Raw genomic sequence first — 9,059 nt, 5'->3', positions numbered from 1 at the left:
TTGCTTAAAAGTTAGATTTTCCCATAATAACACACTGAAATGAATACCCATTGCAGTGTGGTTTTCTTCACTAGTTCTATCCCGGACTTGTTTTTCTTCAATTTAATAACAATTAATAAATCAATATGTATATATTGTTAAAATCTAAATATAAATGTTCACATATACAGTCATATTTCATAAATTATACTTAAAATACTACTGTAAAATATAATTTACAAGATGTTCTACAATTGACATGGTCTGGTTCTTATTTTGTAGTGAATTTATTGCTTGAATCTTCAATTTAACTGAGTAAAATATCCACAAAAGCTAGATATTGTTTTACACAAAGCTTTATTGTACAGCTTTTTTAAACCATTTGACTCATCTGCTGTCACTCAGCCATCCCACAATGCAACACTCAATGCCAGGAGGGTGTAAGCGTGCTAGTTACGCTCTCCTGGCACTAAGTCTACCTAGATTTTGCAGTTGTGTCTTTATTTCTTTCTCGCTTTATTCAATGCAGTTTGTGATTTCAGTTAGGCCTTTTTGGCACTAGATAGATCTCACCAAGAGTTTTCATTTGATATTTAATATGCCATTTTGACAAAAAATGTCCCTTACTTTCCTCAGGTTCTGAGCCCTCGTGGAAAAACCCAATTGTTGTACAGAATTGAGTGAACAAGTGAAGAAGGGAGGAGGAAATGGAATTGAAAAGAAAGAGTCAAGCTTTTGTACAGGAGAAGAGTAAGATGGTTCTATGTATTTTTACAGATGGATCTGAGGATCCAGAAACAGGAAGAGTGGCAATGGCATACAATATTCTAGAATTGGAAATCTGTAAAATAGCAAGGATATCAGACCAGTTATCAGTGTATGTAGCAGAAATGGTAGCTATTCTATTTGCAATGGTTAAAATAGCTGAAATAAAGCCAAAGAAAGCGGTTATATTCTCAGATTCTTTAAGTGTACTTATTGCATTGAAAGGAGATTTTACTAATAGAAAAGATATCCTGTTTCGAAATAATATAAAGATACAAGGAATGTACAAAAATGGTTATTGAAGTAAGTTTAGTTTGGATTCCAGGTCACTCTGGCATTCTGGATAATGAGATGGTAGATCTTTCAGTGAAAAATGGGTTAAAAAGAGAGGAGATAGATGTGGTGATTCCATTGGGATCGCAGGAAATGGGAAGCTATGTTATAAGAGTGATAGTAAAAGAATGGCAGGAGAGATGGGATGAAGGTTTAAAAGAAAGGTTTTATCACAGTAACAAGAAAGGGGTGAATAGTATTTGGGTGAATTAGGAATTGGGAAGGAATGAGGAAAGATCATTAGATAGGTTAAGGATTGGACATAGTTCTCTGAATGAGCCTGTATTTAGACTGGGTAAACATGACAATGGATTATGTGAAAAAAATGTAAAGTATCATAAACAGTGGAACGTTATGTATTAAAATGCAAGAAATTTGAGGCGCAGAGAATGAATTTGGTGAGGAGGTTGAGGGAAGTGGAGGTTTGTGAATTAAATATAAGGAGCCTTGAGGAAAAGGAGGGATATTATAATTAATAAAGATGACAAAAATAAAGTAAAATAAATCAAAGGGAGACGAATGACTACAGATAGAGGGCGCTAATCATCTAAAATGACAGACGGAATGCGCTCTTTTGACTAACCTGGAGAAGCATAAGAAAACTGCTCGCGTATGACGGCCCATGGGTTTGTGCTGTCTTCTATAACGATTATGTTACGTTTTGTGTGGCTCCAAAGATAACAAACCGGCAACAAATCTAAATTCGTGTTTTTAAAGATTTCAAAGTTATGAAAACGTATTATAATCGACAGGATTAGAAGGATGCAGTGAGGTAACAGTGATCATTACAATCTAGTGATGTCTTGCACATTATAAAGCCGTTAATAAAATATTCTTGTCAAAAGTGTACTGCTATGTTTTTTAGTTTTTTTTAGTTTTTTTTTTACTAAAGAAATTATTTAATAATTATTAATAATAAATAGCCTATCATTTTTCATTGGCACAAGTGGTCTTTTTCCTGAGTGTTAATTTGTAACCACTAGAGGGCTTCAGACTAGAGACTTGATACCGATACAGTACATTCCAATATATTGTATTCCAAATGAATTTACGGGACCCTCGTCTTGACACACACTATTGGCTGTCCAAACCCAGTATATATTCTAAAACGCCCAATACCACGTGTTTAAAAAGCCGTGCTGCAGCACATTCCTCAGTTTTGCAGTGCTGCAAAAAGCGAGTTTATTTGAGCAGGTTAGCCTGTTGTTCACTGAAAGTAATGAGACTTCATGGTTTCATTGGCATGGCTATATAGACTCTGAAATGCACCCAACGCATCCCAGAGTAATCAGACAAAACATGTTGTGAGTTATATGAAACAATTTCCATTGCTGTTCAAAGGCAGACTCATGCTTTTATGACCCCTTAATACAGAACCACTGTAGTCTCATTCTTGCCTTTGAAGAACATTAGTTAGATCAGATTTCTCCAAAGCCTTTTCATAGAGACCTTTTAAAACTGACACTGAACTCTGCTCTTTAGAGAGCTGATAGTACTCTACTGATGATCAGATAAACAAGTAGACTTAATAAACAATTGCACTGTTCAAAGGTGGCAGTTTGGTCAGCAAAAAGATCCTGCCATTGCCATCTGTGGCGGAGTGTCCCGCCCCTTTATGTTTATCAGTGTTTTGTGTTGTATGTAGTGTGTTAATGTTGGTGTTTATACATGGGATATAAATATGGGTTACGAGCACAAGTGTTTAAAATGTATATTTGTATTTAGGCACGAGGATTGCACAGTGTAGGTAAAATAGTATGTGAGCACGGGGTATTGCACTTTTATTAATTCACGTGCAGTTGTACCGAGACTCCAATTGAATGATTGATTACACCGTGTAACAATTATTTATTTATTTATAACAAATAAATTATTTATATAAATTTACAGTATAATCGTAAATCTCGAAAAACTACTCACTTCTAAATCTTTTGTAGTCTTTTTTGTATTACTTTAGTAAAAAATACATGTTAATTTGGATTCATATGACCCAGAACACATTGCTGAAATGAGCCAGAAAGTGCAAGTATAACAGATATCCTGAGAATAAGGCATAGAAACTGAGAGCTTCCTTTATCCTTTAAAGGTAGCACCAGATATCCTGTTTTACAATGAAAATGTTTGCTAGAAGATGTATGTCTTTCAAAACTGCACATTTGAGACTAATGTGCTGTAGCTAATGTAAACGCACACACTCATTGTATCGGTTAGGCTTAAAACTTAGTAAAAACTAATAGCGTTATCTGAGCAATTGTAAAAAGAACCACTCAGAATCATCACAAGCATAACAAAATGGAAGGGAAACGAAACAGACCCCTAAAGCAAAGGTAATGAGTCTTTAGAGAGGTTTGGCTCACGTGTGGATGTTCCTGGAAGCTGGAGCTGGAAGTCTTCAGAGTCTTTTTCAGGGGAAGAATCAATAAGTTACAGCTTTACAGCCTATGGTTGTGTTTAATGGTCGTTTCCCTGCCTGTAAGTTACAGCTCCCTGTGTTTTCCTGCTGAACGAGAGGAGATGTGTTCTTTCAGAGGAGTGTGTTTCTAAGCAGATATCAATTGCCATTATCTTTGGTTGATTTGCTGTAGTTTATTGTGAGATACCAGACAGCTGTTCTTATGAGAAATAAGAAGATATACAGCACTGTGCACATGTATTAGAACACCCCATTGCTTGTGACTATAATACAGCAGTGTGCACATGTATTAGAACACCCCATTGCTTGTGTATATAATACAGCAGTGCGCACATGTATTAGAACACCCTATTGCTTGTGTATGTAATACAGCAGTGTGCTCATGTATTAGAACACCCCATTGCATGTAATACAGCAGTGTGAAGTTCTTTGATCTTTGAAGTTCCCCTCCTGGTGTTGTACACCGTGTCTGTGACTTATGATGACAGCACAAACGCTGCTCTTCAAACCAACCAGACGGATCCCCTCCAGAACTCCGTGTACCATGTGTATCCTTTCTTTGTGGATGTGCAGGTCGTGCTCTTCATAGGATTTGGCCACCTGCTTGCCTTTATAAAGCGCTATGGTTTCGGAGGGATGGTATTTAATTTCCTGATGGCCACGTTCACCATCCAGTGGGCCATTATCATGCAAGGTTTCTTCCAATTCTACCACGATGGAAAGATCCATGTGGGTATCTTCAACCTTCTCAATGCGGAATTTGCATACGCCGTGGTTCTCATTTCATTTGGGTCCATCCAGCTCCTGGTTATGGCTCTCCTATAAGTCTTGATATTTGCAATCACAGAATGGGCTATCCTGAAAGATCTGAAGATCAATGATGCTGGTGGCTCCATCGTGATCCATATCTTTGGTTGCTACTTTGGGCTTGGGGTGAGCGCCATCCTCTACTAGCCATGTCTTAATGAAGGCCATTCCAAAGGTGGCACCACATATCAATCTGATCTCTTGTCAGTCACGGGGACTCTCTTTCTGTGGGTCTTCTGGCCCTCCTTTAACTCTTCCCTAACCTTACCTGGAGATGACCAACACAGAGCCATCATCCACACCTTCATAGGACTCAACTCTTCTACCCTGACAGCCTTTGCTCTTTCTGCACTGCTGAACAGAAAGGGCAAGCTAACCATGGCAGATATCCAGAACGTTACCCTAGCCGGTGGCGTCACAGTGGGAGCCTCTGTAGATATGATGATTAGTCCAGTAGGAGCTTTTGCATTAGGGATGATTGGATGTACAGCATGCATGCTGGGCTATAAATACCTGACACCATTTATGGCCAAGAAGTTAAGAATCCAGGATCAATGCGGTATCCACAATCTGCATGGCTTGACTGGGTTAATTTCTACCACAGCTGGCATTATCTGCATCCTTATTGCTAGCGAAGATACTTATGGTCCAAGTCTATACCAGACATTTGCTCACCGTGCACCAGTGGAAGGGGATCCCAGACTGAAGGAGCTGCAGGCGCTCATTCCTGGTTTGAACCCTGGGGAAGGTCGCAGTGCCTTGGAGCAGGCCCTTTTTCAAGCCTCAGCACTCAGAGTCTCGATTGGAGTGTCCGTTGCGGGTGGGCTTCTGACCGGCCTGGTCCTGAGCTTGCCTGTCCTTGCCCAGCCTCCTGATGAGTTCTGCTTTGACGACGCCCTTTACTTTGAGGTGCCGGAGGAGTTTGATGACATCGTCCTGCAGACAAGGAACCATGACTTGGTGGCAATCAAAGACTGACGTGGAGACTTTAGGGGAAGACAGTTGTATGATGGTGTTATTTTAGTTTTTCTTATGTCTGCTTGTATTAAGTAACTTCTTATAAATGAGGGTGTTGATTTGATCAACCTGTGCTCCATCGGGATACAGCGTGGATTTATTAGAGCATTTTATAGCACCGGGAAACCACCCTGGAAAACATCAACCGGCTATCCATAGTTATCCCTAAAACTAAGTGCTTGATGCAATCCAGGTGGATTCCCTGGTGCTGTAAAATGCTCTAATGAAACCCCACTGTGTCTTGCTGTGTTTGTTAGTACCTTCAAGATTGATGTCTTGGTGGATTGGTTAGAACTCTTTTGCACTTTGAATATTTTACATATTTTAATTCTCCTTTTATTAGTAATACTGATACGCTAAAGGAGTTGTAATCAGTAAATCTACTTATTTTATTAGCATAATCAATATTAAATTAGTTCTATCAAATATTTTTTAACCGATATCAAGAAATGTACAAAGAAACTTCATGAGTTCAATGACAAACATCTATTTTAGTATTTCTAAATTCAGCACTATCAACTGTTTAATAGTTAAGGATGACATATCTTTTATTTGCATTATTAATAGTTCTAAACAATATTTTTAAATGTATTTCCTTGCCTATTGACATTATTGATATGTTGCGCTGAGAATCTTTCTGTTCTTAAATGTATTGTTGGGATATGCAAACATTTAAAAACACTGTTAGAGTAAGATTGCAAGGCTGTTGCAAATTCAGTTTCACTAATAAACTTTAAAAAGGAGAACAAAAATAAGGATGGCACATTTCACCATATTTTGACTGGTACTTTGCACCAAGTTTCATCAAAACTTTATTGCATCAAGTTTATTGCTTACATAAAGTTGAATGACCCACACTCAGACTACCTTTGCTCCCTGAAAATCTTAACCTCACTTAATCTCAATATTGTATACAAAGGTTGATTTACATAAAAAGCTAAGTGTACTAGCAACTTCACTCATCACCACCTCAGTTGTTCTTCGCTCTTTAAACCTGTTCAAACAACGTTGCTGCATTCTAAATTAAGACTACCGATTGTCATTGCAGCCTTTTCAAACCCATTAGAAACTTTAAATGAATACTTTAAAAGAGCCGTATTGTGGACCTCAATGAGCCATAAGTGGGTCAAGAGCGATCTCTTAGAACATCAACGCACCTACAGCAGAAACAGCAGAAGTCATATCATGTTAGTTATTACGATAATACTGTGGGCAGTGTTGGGGAAGTTACTTTTAAAAAGTAATCCATTACAGTTACAAGTTACTAGAAGAAAATTGTAACAAGTTACAGTTACAAATAGTTACTTCTCAGGCACAGTTTACATTTTACAGAGATGTGTTTTTTGCTGGTGGACAGGCTGCAGCTCGAAATATCCTAGTTATCGAAACTCTACCTCTACTACTATTATGGCTTCCGGTAGACTTTTACGATTGCATTTTGTAGTTTCTTTAATTACACACTGTTAAATAAAAGATCTAAATTATGTTCATATAGTTTTTTTTTAAATTATGTCTCAATCCTAAAATTCTAGGTAATGCTAAACTTTTAGCCAGAGCTGTAAAGCTGCCTCAGTTTACTTAAGCACTGCTGTGGATCAGGCCCCCTTGTACCCTGGTGGAGATGGCTGTTCCCATGGTGATAATGCATCCACCTTGTCAGAGTGGCAGGCAAATGGGTTCAAGATTCTGACAGATTTCAGGCACATCTCAAATATTTAGCATGTTTGGGATGGACTTGAACTTCACAATCCTCTGCCTTCCTCTCTGCACCAGTGCTGTGTAACATGAATGACTGAATGGATTAGCATCCCTAAAGCACCCTGTGGAGTTTATACCACACCAAGGCTTAAATGAGTGTTTTTATTGCATAATACTGACCCTGTGTAGTCAAATCTAGTTATGCAGTTTAATTTCTGTCACACTGGATACATTTATATGCATTGCATTAGACTTGCTAAAAGACATGCTGTCAGCCAGTAACATGACCCAGAACACATTGCTGAAATGAAACAGAATAACAGATATCCTGAGAATAAGGCATAGAAACTGAGAGCTTCCTTTATCCTTTAAAGGTAGCACCAGATATCCTGTTTTACAATGAAAATGTTTGGTATAAGATGTATGTCTTTCAAAACTGCACATTTGAGACCAACATGTTGTAGCTGATGGAAACGCACACACTCACTGTATCGGTTAGGCTTAAAACTTAGTAAAAACTAATAACGCTATCTGAGCAATTGTAAAAAGAACCACTCAGAATCATCCCAAACATAATAAAATGGAAGGGAAACGAATCAGCCCCCTAAAGCAAAGGTAATGAGTCTTTAGAGAGGTTTGGCTCACGTGTGGATGTTCCTGGAAGTCTTCAGAGTCTTTTTCAGGGAACAAATCAATAAGTTACAGCTTTACAGCCTATGGATGTGTTTAAAGGTTGTTTAATGCCTGCCATTATCTTTGGTTGATTTGCTGTAGTTTATTGTGAGATACCAGACAGCTGTTCTTATGAGAAATAAGAAGATATACAACAGTGTGCACATTTATTAGAACACCCCATTGCTTGTTAATATATACAACAGTGGGCACATGTATTGTGTATATAATACAGCAGTGTGCACATGTATTAGACACCCACCCCATACAGCAGTGTGCACATGTATTAGAACACCCCATTGCTTGTGTATATAATACAGCAGTGTGCACATGTATTAGAACACCCCATTGCTTGTGTATATAATACAGCAGTGTGCACATGTATTAGAACACCCCATTGCTTCTGTATATAATACAGCAGTGTGCACATGTATTAGAACACCCCATTGCTACTGTATATAATACAGCAGTGTGCACATGTATTAGAACACCCCATTGCTTCTGTATATAATACAGCAGTGTGCACATGTATTAGAACACCCCATTGCTTCTGTATATAATACAGCAGTGTGCACATGTATTAGAACACCCCATTGCTTCTGTATATAATACAGCAGTGTGCACATGTATTAGAACACCCCATTGCTTCTGTATATAATACAGCAGTGTGCACATGTATTAGAACACCCCATTGCTTCTGTATATAATACAGCAGTGTGCACATGTATTAGAACACCCCATTGCTTCTGTATATAATACAGCAGTGTGCACATGTATTAGAACACCCCATTGCTTGTGTATATAATACAGCAGTGTGCACATGTATTAGAACACCCCATTGCTTCTGTATATAATACAGCAGTGTGCACATGTATTAGAACACCCCATTGCTTCTGTATATAATACAGCAGTGTGCACATGTATTAGAACACCCCATTGCTCTGTATATAATACAGCAGTGTGCACATGTATTAGAACACCCCATTGCTCCTGTATATAATACAGCAGTGTGCACATGTATTAGAACACCCCATTGCTTCTGTATATAATACAGCAGTGTGCACATGTATTAGAACACAGTGTGCCATTGCTTGCTTCTGTATATAATACAGCAGTGTGCACATTGCTTCTGTGTATTAGAACACCCCATTGCTACTGTATATAATACAGCAGTGTGCACATGTATTAGAACACCCCATTGCTTCTGTATATAATACAGCAGTGTGCACATGTATTAGAACACCCCATTGCTTCTGTATATAATACAGCAGTGTGCACATGTATTAGAACACCCCATTGCTTCTGTATATAATACAGCAGTGTGCACATGTATTAGAACACCCCATTGCTTCTGTATATAATACAGCAGTGTGCA

General features: G+C 38.2%; 1 pseudogene; it reads left to right on the top strand.

The window, feature by feature from the left end:
• Positions 1-3,369: 3,369 nt before the first annotated feature.
• Positions 3,370-5,275, top strand: LOC121298432 (annotated as a pseudogene).
• Positions 5,276-9,059: the final 3,784 nt, after the last annotated feature.

The sequence above is a fragment of the Polyodon spathula genome, chromosome 23 (genome assembly GCF_017654505.1).
Source record: "Polyodon spathula isolate WHYD16114869_AA chromosome 23, ASM1765450v1, whole genome shotgun sequence".
Classification (NCBI taxonomy): domain Eukaryota; kingdom Metazoa; phylum Chordata; class Actinopteri; order Acipenseriformes; family Polyodontidae; genus Polyodon; species Polyodon spathula.
The sequence above is the reverse complement of the archived record's forward strand: the minus strand, read 5'-3'. Positions and strand labels throughout refer to the sequence as shown.